Raw genomic sequence first — 19303 nt, forward strand, 5'->3', positions numbered from 1 at the left:
CCTTGGTCAGAACTGAACTGAGAGCTCTAGTCGAAGAATCCTTGAAACTTAAGGAGGAGCCCCAACATTTTTTGAAGAGCTAAGAGTCACTGTCAGGGCCTGTGACCCCAAAGTGCTAGATCTTTCTCAGCTTGCACACATGTTGGCAGAACCAGCGGAGGCCCCCAGATGGATGCATGGAAGCAAAACGGAAAACTCCTAGGATTATATTCAAGGGTTGGGAAGAATCCCCTGGGGGAGGGCATGACAACATACTCCAGTATTCTTGCCTGGAGAATCCCCATGGACAGAGAAGCCTGGCAGGGCTACAGTCTACGGGGTCACAAAGAGCTGGACATGATTTGAGCAACCAAGCACAGCACAGCAACCTTAAAAGGCTTCCAAAATAACAACTGACTTTTTATAAGCCATTTCTAAAATCATCCCTGCTCAGACTGATTGAGCTATTATATGATCATACAAACAAAAGAGGGAAGAGTCTGTGCCATTCTACAGCCAGTTTGGAAGCATTCTTTTTACAGCATTTGGGGTTCCATGTAATAAAAAGGACATTCAGCTAACTTTAGCTGCCCTGTTTGTAAATGGATTTTCTTCTGAGATAGTTGTTGTTCAGTTACCAAGTCCTGTCTGATTCTCTGAGACTTCATGGACTGCAGCACACCATGCTTCCCTGTCCTTCACTGTCTCCCTGAGCGTGCTCAAACTCATGTCCATTGAGTCAGTGTGCCATCCAACCATCTAATCCTCTGTTGCCCCCTTCTCCTCTTTCCCTCAGTCTTTCCCAGCATCAGGGTCTTTCCCTGTGAGTCAGATCTTTGCATTAGGTAGCCAAAGTATTGGAGCTTCAGCTTCAGCTTCAGCTTCAGCACCAGTTCTTCCAATGAACACCCGGGACTGACCTCCTTTGGGATGGACAGGTTGGCTCTCCTTGCAGTCCAAGGGACTCTCAAGAGTCTTCTCCAACACCACAGTTCAAAAGCATCAATTCTTTGGCATCAGCTTTCTTTATGATCCAACTCTCATCTATACATGACTAGTGGAAAAACCATAGATATTACTATAAGGACTTTTGTCAGCACAGTGATGTCTCTGCTTCGTAATACACTGTCTAGGTTTGTCATTGCTTTTCTTCCAAGGAGCAAGCAAGATATTGGATTTCTTCCAATATCTTTTGAGGCCATACTCATCATCTGCATTGATCTTGGAGCCCAAGAATTGAAATCTGAACCGTCTTCATTTTTACCCCCATTTGTTTGCCATGAAGTGATAGGACTGGATGTCATGATCATTGTTTTTGAATGCTGAGTTGGAACCCACCTGTCTCCTTCAACTCTTTCACTTTCATCAAGAGGCTGTTTACTTTCTCTAACTTTCTGCCATTAAAGTAGATCTGCATATCTGAGGTTATTGATATTTCTCCTAGCAATCTTGATTCCAGCTTTTGAGTCATCCAGCCCAACATTTCATGTGATGTACTCTGCATATAAGTTAAAAAAGCAGGGTGACTGCATACAGCCTTGACACACTCCTTTCCCAATTTGGAACCAGTCTGTTGTTCCATGTCCATTTCTAACTGTTGCTTCTTGTCTTGCATACAGGTTTCTTGGGAGAGCCCTAAGGTGGTGTTTTATTCCCATCTCTTTAAGAATATTCCACAGTTTGTTGTGATCCACTCAGTCAAAGGCTTTAGCATAGTCAATGAAGCAGAAGTAGATGTTTTTCTGGAATTCTCTTGCTTTTTCTATGATCCCACAGTTATAGGCAATTTGATCTCTGGTTCCTCTGCCTTTCTAAACCCAGCTTGTACATCTGGAAGTTCTCAGTTCATGTACTGCTAAAGCCTAACTTGAAGAATTTTGAACATAATCCTGCTATCATGTGAATGAGTGCAATTGTATGGTAATTTGAACATTCTTTGGCATTGCCTTTCTTTGAGATTGGAATGAAAACTGACCTTTTCCAGTCCTGTGGCCACTGCTGAGTTTTCCAGATTTGCTGGGATACTGAGTGCAGCACTCTAACAGTGTCATCTTTTAGGATTTTTAAATAGCTCAGCTGGAATTCAATCACCTCCACTAGCTTTGTTCATAGTATTGCTTCCTAAGGCCCAATTGACTTCACACTCCAGGATGTCTGGCTCTAGGTGAGAGATGACACCATCATGGTTATCTGGGTCATTAAGAGTTTTTTGGACAGAGTTCTACTCTGTCCATGGAATTCTCCAGGCAAGAATATTGGAGTGGGTTGCTATACTCTCCTCCAGGGGATCTTTCCAACCCAGGGATGGAACCCACGTCTCTTACGTGTCCTTCATCAGCAGGCGCGACTTTACCACCATGCCACCTGATTAAAATAAATAAGCCAAAGAGCTCTCATATCAACCCTGCTTCTCTTAGAGGAAAGATTGTCATCCTGTGGATAATCTGACTTAACAATGATAAACGCATGCCAGCTGTCATTAAAGTCAGTTTTAACAAAGCAGGGAAACTAGTTGTTTATGAGCAATGAAAAGTATGTCTGTGATATCACTGAAGTCCCTCTTTGGAAAGGGCTGGATATACAATGTGAGGATTTTGATGATTGTTGTACACATTGTGTATGTTAATGCACACTTTGATTATTTATGTAAACTTTGTTCGATTCAGATGTGAAGTCCCTTCTGGTCATATTATTAGGACATGCTGCTGCTGCTGCTGCTAAGTCGCTTCATCGTGTCTGACTCTGTGTGACCCCTACCAGGCTACTCTGTCCCTGGGATTCTCCAGGCAAGAACACTGGAGTGGTTTTCCATTTCCTTCTCCAATGCATGAAAGTGAAAAGTGAAAGTGAAGTCACTCAGTCACACTGCTGCTGCTGCTGCTAAGTCGCTTCAGTCGTGTCTGACTCTGTGTGACCCCATAGACGGCAGCTCACCGGGTTCCCTATCCCTAGGATTCTCCAGGCAAGAACACTGGAGTGGGTTGCCATTTCCTTCTGCAATGCATGAAAGTTAAAAGTGAAAGTGAAGTCACTCAGTGGTGTCCGACTCTTCGAGACCCCATGTACTGCAGCCTACCAGGCTCCTCCACCCATGGGATTTTCCAGGCAAGTGTACTGGAGTGGGGTGCCATTGCCTTCTCCACTCAGTCATGAGTATACATCAAACATAGATTATATGATATCTTTTTGTAAATTCCACACTATTTGAGACAAAGTATCCTTTTTTAGCCCTGGAATGAACATAAAATGGAGCCTATTTGAGTCTTGGAAATTGTACATTTTAAAGAATTATTTAAATACTGAATCTTCTTCTATAGTTCATCAGTGTAAGCTATGTTACCTGGATATTAGAATTTTATCATATGTTGGAAATATGCATAGTATCATCTGAGGGCGTTACCATACTTTGAGAAAGAAATAAGTGTATTTTTGCAGGAGACCAAAAAGAAATATTGCCAGATAGTTGATTCATTTGAAAAACATACATGTTTTATTGAAAAATAAAACCCAAGCCTGACACAAGCTGTTTTGTACAAAATGCTGCATTAGTTGCACAGCCCCCTGGGAGGTGAATGAAACTCCACACACCTTGTTGCTGCTTTATTTTGTTCTAGAGCCCATTTGCTACAGTCCTTTACCTTGTTTCCAAAGTAAAGAAATCTGCATCTTGAGTTCACATCTTATCCTCCTTGGATAAGAAAAGAAAAAAATGTGATCTTGGCACCATCTGACAGGAAGATGAATAAAATGGGACAAATAAGATACTTTCATGGGAAGTTGGCAGCATTTAACTAATGTTTAAACTTTGTGATTCTCTAAGCCATGGACAGAGCTGAAGTTAATGAAGATCTGTGGAGGAAAGACGTCTGCAGGTCTGCACATAGAACACTGTGACTCTTTGTTCAGAGGCAATGGTGACAAAGGACAGAAGGTATGAGCATTTCCCCAGCAGAGACCCCACCCCACCCCCGTTTAGGACAATGCTGGTGATGTCTGGATGTCTTGGAGTTCTGGGGGCAGGAGTCGGGGCCAGACACCATCTCTGGTCCTTCTCCTGTGCTGCCAGATTGTTAACTGATACCAAACTCACCATGATGGACCTTTCAGTGGGGGAATACTCAAATCCTAAAGAACGCCTATGAGGTGTGTGTGTGGGAGGTCTCAGACAGAGGTCTCTCTGGGATGCTCTGAGAGGTCTCTGGGTGAGATTTCTCAGAGTGGGTGTGCAGGAGGTCCCCATGTGGGGACAGTGTGGGTCTCTCTGTGGAGACTCTTAGTGAGGGGACCTCCATTGCTGGCTGTTCTTCCCCTTACAGAAAGAGAAGGGCACAGGGACTTTCCCCTTCTGGTTTCTTGCTGTTCTGTTGGTGTCCCTCTGTGTCACTTATCCCTACAGGTGTCTTTGGACTCAGTGCCCCCACCCTCAGCACTCACCTCTCAATGCCTCTGAGAGGACCAGGCAGCACCCAGGCTCAGAGTCTCTGCTTTATGGCTCCCTCCCGCCTGAGCGCTGGAGGCCAATCTGTGTCCTGGTTTCAGCTGCTCCCTTAGGTCCTGGCTGAGCCCCCACTGCTGTGCGCACCCTGGGGGACGGGGCCCAGAGGCAAGACATGGCTTGCCGGGGTCCAGCCCCGGTGGATCCAGGGAAATTCGAAGGAGAGACGGTGTCGGCGAATACACTGGCTTTAATTAGATATTAATTAGAGATATAAAGAGTAATAGAATAAGGATAGCTCAGCAGGAAAATTCAGTGGAGAAAAGAGGCTGAGTAGCTTGGTTTACGTGGAAAACCAATAAAACTTCAAGCCAAGAAGTTTGCACCACTTACATAGGCCTCAGGCGTCCTTCCGTTCTCCTGAAGGAGAAGAGACACTGAGGCCTCCCCTGTCGGATCTTAGAAGTCCAGGCAAAATTAGTAAGCTTGGCGGGCCTCTGCGCTCCAGATGGAAACTCAGCCAGAGGTTGAGAAAAAGAATGACATGAGGAGACCAGTATTTCGAGGAACTGATCCAATTTTTTATTTTTCCGGGTCTGTTTTTATACACTGAGATGTTATACAAAAGTCACACGGGGTCAGCAGTCCTGACTTTTATTAAAGTCAGGTGCTTCATACATATGTATACAGAGGTCTTAGGGGTGTTACATCATCTTCTGGCCAGGAGGCCTGCTGACAATTTATGACCCTCTCCTTGTGACAGCGGTCAGTCAACCAGAACACTTATTTCTCCAGGGGTGATTATTCTTAAAACAGACGCCACCTTCCAAAGGTACCAGATAAAGTTACATTCCTATACGGTGAGGGTGTATTGGGTTTTAATTAAGGAAAGAATTAACTTAGCCTAAGGTCTAACGTGATTAATATCAAAGGTTAATACTTATTTCTTCTATATATTCATTAATGTGTATAAGGGCAGGGGATGTAGAGACTTAGCAGCAAACATTGGCTCAACAAATGAAAAACCCTTCACCAATACAATTTCTAATCAGCCCACTATACTTATACTAATAGTTTTCTAACTTCTCTAAAGAACCTGTTTTTAGAAGGTTTAAAGCATCTCGTGCCTCTCACAGTTGGGAGGCTGTGAACAATCACATGTGGCCGGACAAGCCTGTCAGGCAGGCTAGAGAACCTTCAGAGGAGTTTGTAGGTTGAAACACTCCTGTCACGCCCAGGAATTATTATTAACTGGAGCTCTAAGTTAACTCCTTCTCCGAAAGAGGTGGTGGGGGATAGCCCCCCGTAAAGTCAGAGGTGTAGGTGAGAGCACAAAGTAGTAAAGTAGGCAGGCTCTGGTTATGGGGGTAGATGCTCGAGAATTTCCAGGGGGACTCCTGAGGCTCAATCCCGCCTTTGCGTATGTCGAGCCTCCTTCCTCATGACCTTTGCCACGGACGGAGCTCCTCACGCTTGCTCCTGGCATTGGCTATAGGTAGAAACCACAGCACAAGTAGGCCTGTGCACATTGTCCTGCAAACCTGATCCTTGTCCCACATGTCGGGGTCCTTGTCCCACATGTGGGGTCCTAACAGGCATGGGGGCAGGGCCATTCCAGCTGTCACCTGGATCAGAGGCCCTTCCTGGAGCTGGTCTCTCCACAGCCTTAGTGACTATGACACAGAGCCCTGAATCACTCTAAGAATTGCTCTTGTCTCCCTGCTTTCCAGGGCTTCCATCATGGCTCAGATGGTGAGGAATCTGTCTGCAATTCAGGAGCCCTGGGTTCGATATCTGGGTCAGGAAGATTCCTTGGAGAAGGGAATGGCTACCCACTCCAGTATTCTTGTCTGGAAAATTACATGGACAGAGGAGCATGGCAAGCTACAGTCCATGGGGTCTCAAAGAGGTGGACATGACTGAGTAACTAACACTTTCCTGTGTAGATGGGTCCTGGGGAAGAAAGTTGACCGCTCCCTTCTCCACAGGTCACTTGCCACCCGCTGGGTAACACATCGTATCTGCTGGCTTCCTCCCCTTCCAGGCTCTGGGCTGAGCAAGGTTAATGACAAGTGAGACTTGCTACGACTTCAGCAGAGCCCTTGGGCCTGTTGAGTCCCACCTGTCCTCTGGGAGCCTCCTTGGGCCACATGCATAGGTAGAGGCCCCAGACCGCGAGTCTGTCCTGAGCTCCCCGTCCTGTGAGAGCTGATTAACTACACTGTGGAGAAGTGAAGACGCCTTGCTCAGAGGCACCTCTGCCTCTGGGTGCCTGTCCCTCTGTCAGGAACTCCAGGTGGCCTCCCTCTTTCTGGGCTCTGGGAGCTAGAGTAGAAGGGAGACTCTGGGGTGGGGCCACCAGGAGTCAATGGGCCCCTAACTTCTTTCCTCTGGGCCTGTAGACGCTGGTGAGACACCAGGGGCTCCTTGGTCACTGCATCATCTATAGACAGCTCTGCCCCCTGCCTCCTTTCCCCGTGTCTGACACTAGGGGCACAGTGTCCCACTCAGACAGTGAGGTGACTGCACACAAAGACATGCCCCTGCCCATTCCCTGGCAGAGGTGAGTACTATGGGCAGGCTGTCCTCTTCTCCAGGGTGGAGGTGGACTGGCCTTTGGAGGCCTCCATGCTCCACACCGCACACGCTTAGAGCTGAGAGTGTGTGGGCCTCATCCTCGCCACTGTTCTAGAGCACGAGAAGGACAGAGGACGGGCGACAGGCCTGGCCCATCTCATTACAGCCCATCCGGAAGAGGAGGGGCTTCCAGGACAGAGCCATCTAATCCCACCACTACACGGGGGCGATCTCTCACCCTGGATTCCTGGCCAGCACTGCCCAAATTCCCTTCCTTACTCTGACATGTGAATTATCTCTGACACTTTCTGAGCCTGAGGGGAATTTCAGCTTATGCAAACTCCTCCCTACAGCCTCACAATTTCAAGGTAGAGAGAGAAGTGGAGACCACAGAGCTAGATCCTGAGAAGAAGGGGGTCTTTAGGTTTAGTTCACTGTGACGTATCCTGAATGCTGTTGCTTGTTTCTGTAATGCTGGTATTATGGACACTGAGGTGCAGGGAGGGAATTAGGGTATGGATGAGTATCCATGCTGGGGTTCACTTTCCTTCCATGGCCTTGTCCCGTATGGAAGTCAAAGCAGGCACCTGGGAAGAGTGGACCCTGATCCATTTCCTTCCCGCCAGCAGGGCACAGACAGAGCACCATTTCTCATGAGAAAAAACATTTATTTCAGGAAACTAATTTTCTAGTTGGAAGAAGCTTTTAGCACACAGAGCATGTTCTAACATGAGAGAAAAACGTTTTCATATGCATGGTATGCATTTTTTTTGGAGAAGTTTTCCTCTCAGGAAAGCTGTGACAAGCATGTTCTGATTGACCAGAAGAGGTGTATTTCTGAAGAAGACAGTGCCTTGGACAGTGGAGGGCATGGCCTGGGACACTTGTCACTCTTGATCCATGCTGGCAGGCTCTGCCTGGAAGGGGACCTGACTCCCTGGGAGGGAAGGTCTACGTGTAGTCCCTGGGACTGCTCCACTTACTCTTTGTAGGACAGCTGTGGCCCATGGGGGTAGCACACTGTTTGTCCCCCATTTGTCCCCCCGGTTTTTCCATCACTCTCCTTTGCTCATTGTTGGAGAGAAACTTATGGCAGCAGTAAGCTGGACCTCTGGGCCCTGGAATTCTCCTTTGTACCAATGAAACTCTGAAGATGAGGTCCATGGTGAAGCTCCATCTTCTCCTCTAAGATCTGTCCAACAGCTGTCATGACAGCCTAAGCCTCAACAGTCTTGATGTCCATAATTAGACTTCTTTTTACTGTTCCCTGGCTCTGGGCAGTGTCTGCAGCAGGCTTGCCTTTTTGCAGGGGCTATTCCAGTCTTTTTGCTTTATTGGGGAAAATCCACTGCAGAAAGTGCTTAATCCTTTCTCTGAAGTGGTTTTCTGAAGAAATGTGTCCCTTTTTCAGGATTATCTTGTGAGACTTGCTTTGCAAGGACTCTGCTGATTCCTTTTTCTGGCCAGGGTGGCTCATCCTGCAGGTCTGGTAGGACTTCCGTACCTCCAACCACTTTCTATGCTGTCCTAGTTTGGGATTCCTATTAGTCTCTCTCGCATCAGTGGAGATGAAATTCCTGTGCTGACTCTTACGTTGGGGCTGCCTTCTCAGGGCCTCCTGCTGTCCCTGGCTGCTCCCTCCACTCGATGTAGAAGTGGAGGGAAGGAGGGCTCCTTCCCTCCACATCACATGTGTGGGAATTGGACATGTCTCCACTGGACAAGTTCTCAGAACAGCACAGAGATTCCTGAGAAGCCAAGGTGTTTGTGGCAATGAATATATCCAGATGACAGTCTTTGAGAAGCCTCTCAGTGGCACAGTCTTGAAGGAGCAGGTAAGTGGCCTGCCTCTGAGCCTGTTTCTCCCAGTCTGTGAACCCTTGGAACTTAAGCTTATGAGACTGTTCATCAAAGTATACATCTTCTGGATTTGTGGCAACAGAGTTTGTGTTCGAGGAGGGATTTTTATGGGGCCTTGGATACCATGATCTCCTCATATCTATATTAATTATTTGGTATGTGATTAAGAGACTAGGTTCAAAAGTACCTTTCCAAGTAGTGTCTCTGCCCATCGCCTCTGTTCTCTGGAAGATTGGGAATATTCATCGAGGTCCATGACTCTGTCACTAGAGCAAGTTTCTGGGGAGGTTCGTCCTCCAGATTCCTCCTGTGGCTCATTCATGAACACTGCTGGATTTGGATTGGGCTCCAGACTGCTTTTGTCAGCCTCCACAAGAGACTCATTGTGCCAAATTCTGTTCTATGTGGGGGCCTGAGAAGGTGGCTAGTCTTCCTGTCTAGTCAGCCTCTGAGGGCTTCTGGACGTTTGCCAGTTGAGGTTCCTCCCAGAGCCCCCTGGGGTTTCCTCAATCATTAGGTGGCAGGGAGGGGACTGTCCAGGGTGGGCACTGCCTACATTGTTATCACTTTCCTGGATGGGGATGAGAATGTTTTCACAAGACCTCTGGTAACTGGGCTTTTGGGTGGTCCCCAGAGTGTCCTTCAAGGTGAACCTTGGAAGGCATATGCAGTGAGTACTCTTCAACTTCAAGCTAAATGTGATCTTGAGGACCTTAGGTAGTAGGACCAGTCTGTGCCTGACGCGAAACCTTGTCATATGCACTTCCAGCTGCTATTGAATATAAAGACTGAGGACAAGAGACTTCATGGGAAGTGGTCATGGAGGCTTCCCTATCCTGAGAGGAACCCGCATTTTCTGTACCCGGAGGAGCATTTGACTCTCCAGCAAGGTCTAAGAAGTGGTTGGCAGCAAGCCTTGAACAACAGACATTAACAGGGATCTGTCACTCATGCATCTGCTGTCCCTTCCTGCTTATAAGGACCGCCAGGACTTCTGGATGCTTTCTGCCTGGGCTCAACTCTTTCTAACTCAGGCTTTGCACTTGGAACCTTCACTGGAGGGTTGGCTGAGATCATGTACAGATCTTTTAGGATCCTCCCATGCCCTGCTTTACATCCTGGCACAGGTGCTTCCCTGGTGGGATCCTTGCTGGGTACCAGGATCTCATCTTCTGTGCATCTGGATTGCTTTTGCCTAGACCTCCAGAGGGACTTGAAGGCCCCTTCTTTTCCAGTGCCTGACAAGGCCTTAGGGAATCACCCTGAGTCTGCATCACTTTCTGAGACTCTTGGATTTTGCAGGGCAGGGCACTCTCTTGTTGCATGAACCTTTTGGAAAGATGGTACTCCAGTTTCTCCCAAACCTGAGGGCTGATCAAATCCCTAGGAATGATGGAGACAGAGGTGTGGGCCTGAGAAGACCTGTTCCCCTGGGGAACAGGGGGTGATCTGGCTAAAGACTTGCTGAGATTTTTTAACCAAAGAGGATAAAGTTCTCCCACTTTCTAGTTGCTTTTTAAAAAAAAATGATATTCCAGGATTTGAATTGCATTGGGGATCAAAGATTGTGGCTTATTTTGGATTATAGGGCAAGACTTCATAGTACCTAGTCTGCAGTTGAGAGGATGATGGTTGGATTGGGAAAGACAGTGTGAGATGGGCAGTGGTCTCTAACTGAGCCCAAAGTGGTCCTTGATCTTGGGGCATGGTTAGAGTCAAGTGTTGGAGTTGGGCCTGGATTATCATATGAGCCCAAAATTGTGGTTGAGAGTGAGGCTTGGTTAGAGTCAAGAGTTGCAGTTGGGCCTGCCTCTCTATGTGAGCCCGAAGTTGTGGCTGGAGTGAGATATGATTGGAGTCAAGGGTTGGGGTTGGGCGAGGGTTCCCATGTGATCCCGAGGTTGTGATTGTGAGTGGGGCTTGGTTGGAGTCAGGGATAAGAGTTGGCCTGAGTCTTTATGTCAGCCCGAGTTTGTGGCTGTGAGTGAGATATAGTTGGAGTGAAGGGTTGGGGTCGGACCTGGGTTCCCATGTGAGCCCGAGGTTGCGTTTGAGACTAAGGTTTTATTGGAGTCAAGGACTGGGGTCAGGTCTGGGTCCTCATGTGAATGTGGGGTGGTGGTTGAGAGTGAAATATGGTTGGAGTCAAGGGTTGGAGTTGGGCCTGGGTCTCCATGTGAGCCTGAGATAGTGGTCGGTGAAAGTGAGCTGTGGTTGGAGTCAAGGGTTGGGGTTGAGCATATGTGTCCACATGAGCTGGAGGTGGTGGTTGAAAGTGAGTCATGGTTGGAGTCAAGTGTTTTGATTGGACCTGGTTCTCCACTTGAACCTGAGGTGGTGGTTGACACTGGGGCATGGTTGGAGTCAAGAGTTGTGGTCTAGCCTGAGTCTTCATGTGAGCCCAAAGGTGGTGATTGAATCTGGGGCATGGTTAGAGTTAAGGGTAGGGGTCTGGCCTGGGTTTCCATGTGACCCAGAGGTGATAGTTGCAACTGGGACATAGTTGGAGTCAAGGACTGAGGCTGAGCCTGGGCTCCAGCGTGGGTAAGGGCTGGACCAATGATAGCTGTGAAGTTAATTTAGCTGGAATTTGGAATTGTTCAGCCTTAGAGTATTCATTGAATAAGATAGGCTGTAACTCTAGAGGGGACCCAGGTACTGTGTCAGTAGCCACCAGAGACTCACTCTGCAGAAAGCGGAGACCTCAGAAGAGCTGCCTGCATGTCTTCTGTAGATGGTCCCCCAAAGTGTCAGGATATCAGGTCTTCTCGGGACCAAGCAGCTGTTCTGGTTTGCCTTTTATGTTCCAGAAGTGTTGGTGACCCAAGGTGTCCTGCTTGTCACTCAGTGACTTAATTCTCATCCCCAGTGAAGTCAGATGGTAGCCTGCCTCCTCCTCCTTTTATTTCTCCTTCCAAATCTTCAGTTCCACTCTCTTGGTGATTCATATCTCCAGAAGCTTCTGGACATACAGGTTGACAAAAGAGAAGCTTCCAGCCTCTACCTGTCTGTTTCTGGGGTGTCCTAACAGCAAGGCCTCTGGTGGGTGGCAGTGAAGGTGTTCTTGCTGGGACTCCAAGTGTGTCAAGGTGGAGACGCTCCATGCTCTGGCAGCCCCCTACCTACAAGACAGGCTTAAAAAGGACAGCTTGAATGGACAAGCCCTGAGATGGCTGGTCTCCAAGGGGAGCATGGGGATCACCTTTGTGGGATGGTGCCTAGTGGGAGTGCCATGGAGTTACCCTAAGTGAGACTCAGCATGGAGCCTGATGGTGGTGAGGTGGAGGAGGGTGTCAGAGGTGGAGGGCAGGTCCCTTCATCAAGGTGACATGGTGGGGAAGGGGAGACAGCAAGTGGCCTTGGTGAGAGACTGTGCAGAAGAAAGAAAGGCTCTGGTGTTGAGAGGCACTCAAGGATTAATTTGAGTGCATGGAAACAAAGCAGGGAACTGAGCCAGGAGAAAAGGAGGAGGCTCGAGGTAGAGGCTGTTTGGGCAGAGGAGACATGGTGGGATTCCACTGCTCTTGGGCTCCAGTAGGTGTTGCTTTGCACAGTTCCCCAGGAGTATCTTGAGAGGAGACCTGATGAAAGCCACCCTTGTCAGGGAACCACCCCAGGTGTCTACAGGAAACTTGAGGAGCAAGCTGCAGCCAGGAGCTGCCTGGCAGGCTGGCTGCGGTGGGCATCTACAGCCCACAGCCCTGCATGCCCCCCATATTGACTTTACAATGCTCCTGCTGTTCCTCACCTCAGGATTTTAGCCATAACCCACCCCCAGGACTCCCCCTGCCAGCTCAACCCCAGGCTACCTGCAGCCCTGGGGTCACACCATAGGCTCTGGGAAGAAGAACCACCAAGGAGAGAAGAGGAAGATTCTCTGCCTTTGCAGAAGTGATAGGTCCCAGACCTCTTCCAGTGCTTCCAGGCAACCTCTGCAAGCTGGAAATCAGCAGACTGCATCATGGTGAGAAAGCCAGGGCGTAGGGGTATTATAGGAGGCTGATTGCAGTGTCCCTTTAAAGGGACAAAATTAGGAGATTGGAATCCAAGTACTAGGGTCCAAGGCCACATGATCCCTGACAGTGATGGTGAAGCTTATGATAGGGTTTATATTAACAAAATGCTTTCAGATCCATTACCCCTGATGCCCTCACCAACCCCTCTGTGGGGAAGAATGGACAGCAGTCACGGCATAGACGAATATGAGAGAAGTTAAACGATGTGCAAAAGTGATTATCTGCCAGTTAAAATAAATTAATTAAAACAAAAAATGTGTCCACAGTTGGATCTGGAGTCCCACCTCCCAATCCAGGTGCTATGAGCTCAGTGCAGCCCACAGGCACCTGCTGGGCCACACCTTTTTCCAGGCCCCTCATGGCTTCATTTTCTACATGGAACTTGGGTAGTATCTGGGTTCTGCTCTTCCTCCAGGAGCTTCCCTGAGGTTTCTGTTTCCCAAGTCCAGGGCCCCACTCCACGACTCTTAAGACCTCAGCACTGTCCTCAGATCAATCCTCATCCAAGATACCTTTCATGGCTGGTGAGGCGGTGCTCGCACGCCTGTGCTGTAGCTGAGATTGAACTCAGTATCCAGCCCTCGGGCCCCGGTCACTGTGTTTGGGACATACCCTGGAGCCCTCGAACATACTTGGACAACTGATACCTGAGATCTTTGGAGAGAAATGTTCACTGTGCCCCCTGACCAGCCTGGGGCACCCAGAGGGTGATGCTTTATTCTTTCATGAGAATAGATGTCCTATTTTTTCCCTTCTCAGGGATCTCCCTAGATAATTCAGAAGAGTAGAAATAATAATAGAAAAGAAGAGAGGATCTCATACTTGTGGGTCTCTGCCAAGGTTTCCTTACCTTCCTGATGTTTCCACGTTTCCTAGAAGGAGGAAAGGATGAGTTATTCTCAAGGTAGGGAAGAAACAGGAAAAAGAGCCCCAGTGTACACAGAAAGGCGAGAATGGTATCAATCGCCCAGGAAGTGGAACTGGAGTTCAGCCAAATATCAAAAGTGCTTTTCAGAGAAAAGCGAGGATTCTCCATCGCCTGCATCGCAGTGCTGCCCTTAGGCAACTGCAAACAGCGTATGTACTTGGGGACTAAAGTACTAGGCCCGCATCTTAGAGCTGTGGTCTGGTCACATTTGACTTCTGAAGGTGAGGAGGGAGTAATAGAGGAGGAGGCTCGAACATGGCCCCTCCCCAGCCACTCAGCCCTGCAGCTCCATTCATCCCCATCATTCTCTGAGCCTCCCATCCTGCCTTCTCATCCTGTTAGGCAGAGACATTCGTCAAGTTTCAGTTCATTCCACCTGGAACTCACAATACTTGCACTTATGATGGTTTATGTCAGCAGAAGAATACAGATTAAAACCAGCAAAAGAATATAGATCAGAACTAGCCAAAAAAAAAAAAAAGATGCAGGGAGCCATATGCAGTCTTCCAGATGTCTGGCCTAGTGGGGCTCTACAGACAGTGCTTAGTTCTCTCAGCAAACAGTGTGACAGCATGTGTAGAGTAGTGTCAACCATCATCCAGCCTTGAATGTCCAGGGTTTCTATTGTGGGGTAGGTCACATAGGGATGAAGAGCCCATATACTTGAACTTAGCTGCTTAGTCACCAGTACCCCTCCCTGAGATCAGACTGATACAGCCTTGCCAGGCCTCCATGTCGACTTAATACAGGTGCACACTGTAAATCACATCATTTCCATAAACGATTTGGCAAGACCAAGGTCTCATTTATACAAATATGATCTTATCAAGTAGGCTATTCTCAGGACTGAAAAGTGATCTTCAAGGATCAAAAGGTCAGTGGTCACTCTGGAATGTGAAGGGCTTGAGGGACCTCAAGCTCATTGACTTAATGCTTTGCTGGAACTTTGAAAGATGCTAGCAACTTATGAAAAATTTACCCTGAAGGCTTAACTATTTCAATTTGCTTTATATTTCATGGCCTTGTAAATTTCAAATCATTTTTTATCTAATTTTTTATTCCCATAGTTGAATATAATAAAGATTAACTGAATTTTTAAAAAAAATTAGTATCATAAGAGTAAAAATACCTGTGATTAACCAAAGTTAGGAGAACTCCAGATTCTTTACAGTATTGATGAGGCTCAAGCAGTTATGTCAAAGGAATCAGGAATTCTCTTGAGTTCTAGGTGGACTGAATCAATACTTGACTAATGTCTCTGTATAACAGATGATAAGGTAGGAAGGGAAGGCTCAGAGGAAGGGAGATGCATGAAGCTGGGGGGCTGGATGGTTAGGGAGGAGCTATAGTCCCACCTCCTCCTCTGATGCTCCCTCTTACCCCCAGAGCCCTTTGTGACCAGACCACAGCTCTATGAGGTGGGCCTAGAAATTTAGCCCCCAAGTGCACACCCTGGCTCAGCTGCCTGAGGGCAGCGGTATTATTCAGATGATGGAGAATCTGCTCTTTTCTCTGAAAAGCACTTTTGATATTTGGCTGAACTCCAGTTTCACTGCCTGGGCAGTCATTACCATAATCACCTTTCTGTGTGGACTGGGGCTCTTTTTCCTGACCCTTCCCTACCTTAAGAATAATTCATCCTTTCTACCTCCTAGGAAACATGGAAACATCAGGAAGGTAAGGAACTCTTGGTCCAGACTCAAGCACATATTTCTCTGTTCTTTTCTATTATTATTTTCACTTTTCTGAGTCAACTAAGAAGACCCTTGAGATGGAAAAGAACAGGACATCTATCCTCAGAAAGAATAGATGAATATCCCTCTATGGACAAACCAGGCTGAGCAGGGATACAGTGAACACTAGGATTTCTATTTAAAGATCTCAACCCATCTATCCAGGTAGGTAGTTGGCTCCAAAGCAAGTCCAAGACACAGTGACCAGAGGCCAATGACTGGATTCTGAGTTGAATCTCAGCCAGAGGACAGACTTCTGAGCACCAGTTCAGCAGCCGTGAACAGTGTCTCAGACAGGAGTGATCTTCTGGCAGTAGTGAAGCCCTGAGAGCCTCAGAGCGGGGGTTGGAGGGCTGGGGGCCTGGTATCAAGAAGCAGAGACCTACTTTATGGAGCTCAGATTCACCCATGCATCTGAGTATGTGTGTGTTTCTTGAGCAGAGGAACTGTGACGAACGAAGTCCAGAGTGAATCTTACATTGAAAATACTTCATTATGTTCTTCAAAGAAGGAAAACAAAATACTTTATCTCTTTTAAAAATGAGTTAAAGGAAAGAAAAATCACAGAACTCTGTTAGTGAAATGTAGAGAGGCATATTCTGTGTGGACACTAGTGTCTGATGCTTGTCTAGAGAGAGAAGACTGAGATTTGCATCTTACATCCTCATTTCTCTCTCTCTCAGCATCGAATGGAAAGAAGGGGAAGAAGCAGGAGCATCCAGAGAAATGGAGCTTTGAAATTTGGAAGGTGAGTTCTGACATCCAGCCCCAAGTGTTAGTCCCCACCTCTCTCTGGCCACGAGAACCCACTTCCACAGATTCTGAGGGGATCTGTGGCACGACTTCTCCCTTGAGAAACTAACTCCAAGGGAGGCTTCTGGGAATGAGAGCAGAACCCAGATACTTCCCAGATTCTATGTGTAGAATGAAGCTGTCCAAAACGGCATGCGGGTTGCGTTGGACCAATAGGGCCTGGATTGGGAGGTGAGCCCTCCAGTACACGTAGGACACCTGGTTTTACTTTGCTCAGATTCAACTGCAGCGTGGTGCCTGCCCATTCTCCCCACAGGCAGGCTGTGAGGGCATCAGGGGTAATGAATATGGAAACACTTTGTAAATGATAAATGCTTTCAGAGCTTCACCATCACTGTTAGGGATCATGTGGCCTTGGACACTCATGCTTGGGTTCCAATCTCCCAATAATGTCCCCTTAAAGAGACAGTGCACTCAACTTCCTGTAAGACCCCTAGGCTCCCATGTTCACTATCATGTCTTGTCTGCTGATTTCCAACTTGAAGAGATTGCCTGGAAACACTGGAAGAGGTTAGACCTGACTTCACTTATGGAAAGGTGGAGAATCTTCCCCTTCTTTTCCAGGTGATTCTTCCTCCTAGAGCCTATGGTGCGACCCCAGGGACACTGGCAGCCTAGGGCTGAGCTGAGAGGAGTCCTGGGGCCGGGGTAAGGCCAATGTCCTGGGGTGAGCAATACCAGGAGCATTGTGAAGTCAGCACTGGGGCCGTGCAGGCTGTGGGGTGCAGGTGCCCACCCCTGCCTGGTCTGCCCAGCCTTCCATGCCTGGCATCTCCTGGCTACAGCTTTTTCCTCATGTCCCCTGCAGACACCTGGGGAGGTTCCCTGACAAGGGTGGCTTTCACCAAGTCTAATGTCAAGATATGCAGATGATACCACCCTTATGGCAGAACATGAAGAGGAACTAAAAAGCCTCTTGATGAAAGTGAAAGGAGAGTGCAAAAGTTGGCTTAAAGCTCAAAATTCAGAAAACGAAGATCATGGCAACCGGTCCCATCACTTCATGGGAAATAGATGGGGAAACAGTGGAGACAGTGTCAGACTTTATTTTTCTGGGCTCCAAAATCACTGCAGATGGTGACTGCAGCCATGAAATTAAAAGACGCTTACTCCTTGGAAGAAAGTTATGACCAACCTAGACAGCATATTGAAAAGCAGAGCCATTACTTTGCCAACAAAGGTCCATCTAGTCAAGGCTATGGTTTTTCCAGTGGTCATGTATGGATGTGAGAGTTGGACTGTGAAGAAAGCTGAGTGCCGAAGAATTGATGCTTTTGAACTGTGGTGTTGGAGAAGACTCTTGAGAGTCTCTTGGAGTGCAAGGAGATCAGTCTTGACTGTTCATTGGAAGAACTGATGTTGAAGCTGAAACTCCAATACTTTGGCTACCTGATGCGAAGAGCTGACTCTTTTGAAAAGACCCTGATGCTGGGAAGGATTGAGGGCGGGAGGAGAAGGGGACGACAGAGGATGAGATGGTTGGGTAGCATCACCGACTCAATGGACATGAGTTTGGGTGAACTCCGGGAGATGGCGATGGACAGGGAGGCCTGGCATACTGCGATTCATGGGGTCGCAAAGAGCTGGACACGACTAAGCGACTGAACTGAACTGAATGTCAAGATTCACCTGGTGAGGTTTGCAAATCAGTGCCCACTAGAGCCCATCAACCATCCGGGAAGAGGCAGCTCCCACCATCTCCCAGCTCCTCTGACCAAGCTCCCACCATCTCCCCAGCTCCTCTGACCAAGCAGCCCCTACCTTGGGCTTCTACCATTTCTCCAGGCTCAGTGACCTCAGTTTTCATTTCCTCATGCTCATCCCTGAGTACCTCTCCAACACCAGAGCTTTTCTTCCCCCTGGACAGCCTCTCAACCCGCCCACTTATACTTTCCCCTTCCCCACCAAGCCTCCTTTATGTGAGAGCCTGCCCTCCACCTCTGACACCCTCCTCTGCCCCACCACCATCAGGGTCCAAAGTTGAGTCTCAATCAGGGGGACTCCGTGGCATTCACACTGGGCACCATGTGCCACAGGTCATCTCCACACTCCCCTTGGAGACCAGCCATCAACAGCTTTGTCTGTTCAAGCAATCCTGTATCAACCTGGCCTGGTGGCAGGAGACAACAAAACCGTGGAGCTTCTCCACCTTGACATACTTAGAGTTCCAGCAAGAACACCTTCCCCTCTACCCACCTGAGGCCTCATTTTGGGAGACCCCACAAACAGGCAGGTAGCCTCTCTTTTGTAAATGTGGATGTTGAGAAGATGCTGGAGATACTAATCACCAATAGAGTAGAACTGAAAATTTGGAAGAAGAAAGAAAAAGAGGACGAGGCAGGCTACCAGGTAACTTCACTGGAAAAGAGGAGCAAGTCACTCAGTGACAAGCAAGATACCTTGGGTGGCCAAAACTTCTGGAGCATAAAAAGCAAAGGAGAACAGCTGCATGGTCCCAGGAAGCCCTGATATCCTGACACTTTGAGGGATCATCTACAGAAGACATGCAGCCAGCTCTTCCAGGGTCTCCTCTTTGTGCACAGTGAGAGTCTGGTGGCTACCATCACAGTACCTGGGCCCCCTCTTGAGTTATGCCTTGTTTTATTCAGTGAGCATTCTAAGGCCGAACCATTCCAAATTCAAGATAAATTAACTTCACAACTGTCATTGTTCCAGCCCTTGACTTACCTGTAGCCCAGGTTGAACCTCAAAACAAGACTCCAATCATGCCCCAGGTGCAACCATCATCTCTAGGTCACCTCTAGGGTCACGTGGAGACTCACGCCCGCCCCCAACTCTTGGCTCCAACCATGCCTCACTTTCAGCCACCACACTGGGCTCACATGGAGATCCAGGCTGGACCCCAAATCTTGACTCCAGTCATGCAGCAGTTTCAACCACCACCTCAAAACTCACCTGGAGACCCAATACTGACCCCAAACCTGGACTCCAGCCATGGCCC

General features: G+C 48.0%; 4 pseudogenes across 1 annotated transcript; 1 reads left to right on the forward strand and 3 right to left on the reverse strand.

Annotated features, from left to right (window-relative positions):
- Nucleotides 1–7638: 7638 nt before the first annotated feature.
- Nucleotides 7639–12537, reverse strand: LOC147367260 (spermatogenesis-associated protein 31A6-like; annotated as a pseudogene). Its single transcript, XR_015168815.1, has one exon. The product of XR_015168815.1 is annotated as a spermatogenesis-associated protein 31A6-like (transcript).
- On the reverse strand, nucleotides 7943–8678 carry LOC147367261 (spermatogenesis-associated protein 31E1-like; annotated as a pseudogene).
- Nucleotides 9276–10558, reverse strand: LOC147367262 (spermatogenesis-associated protein 31C1-like; annotated as a pseudogene).
- Nucleotides 12538–13820: 1283 nt separating the features above from the next.
- Nucleotides 13821–19106, forward strand: LOC147367263 (spermatogenesis-associated protein 31A5-like; annotated as a pseudogene).
- Nucleotides 19107–19303: the final 197 nt, after the last annotated feature.

The sequence above is a fragment of the Bos grunniens genome, chromosome 8 (assembly GCF_055505025.1).
Source record: "Bos grunniens cultivar Pamir isolate PY7600 chromosome 8, Bosgru_T2T1.0, whole genome shotgun sequence".
Lineage (NCBI taxonomy): Eukaryota > Metazoa > Chordata > Mammalia > Artiodactyla > Bovidae > Bos > Bos grunniens.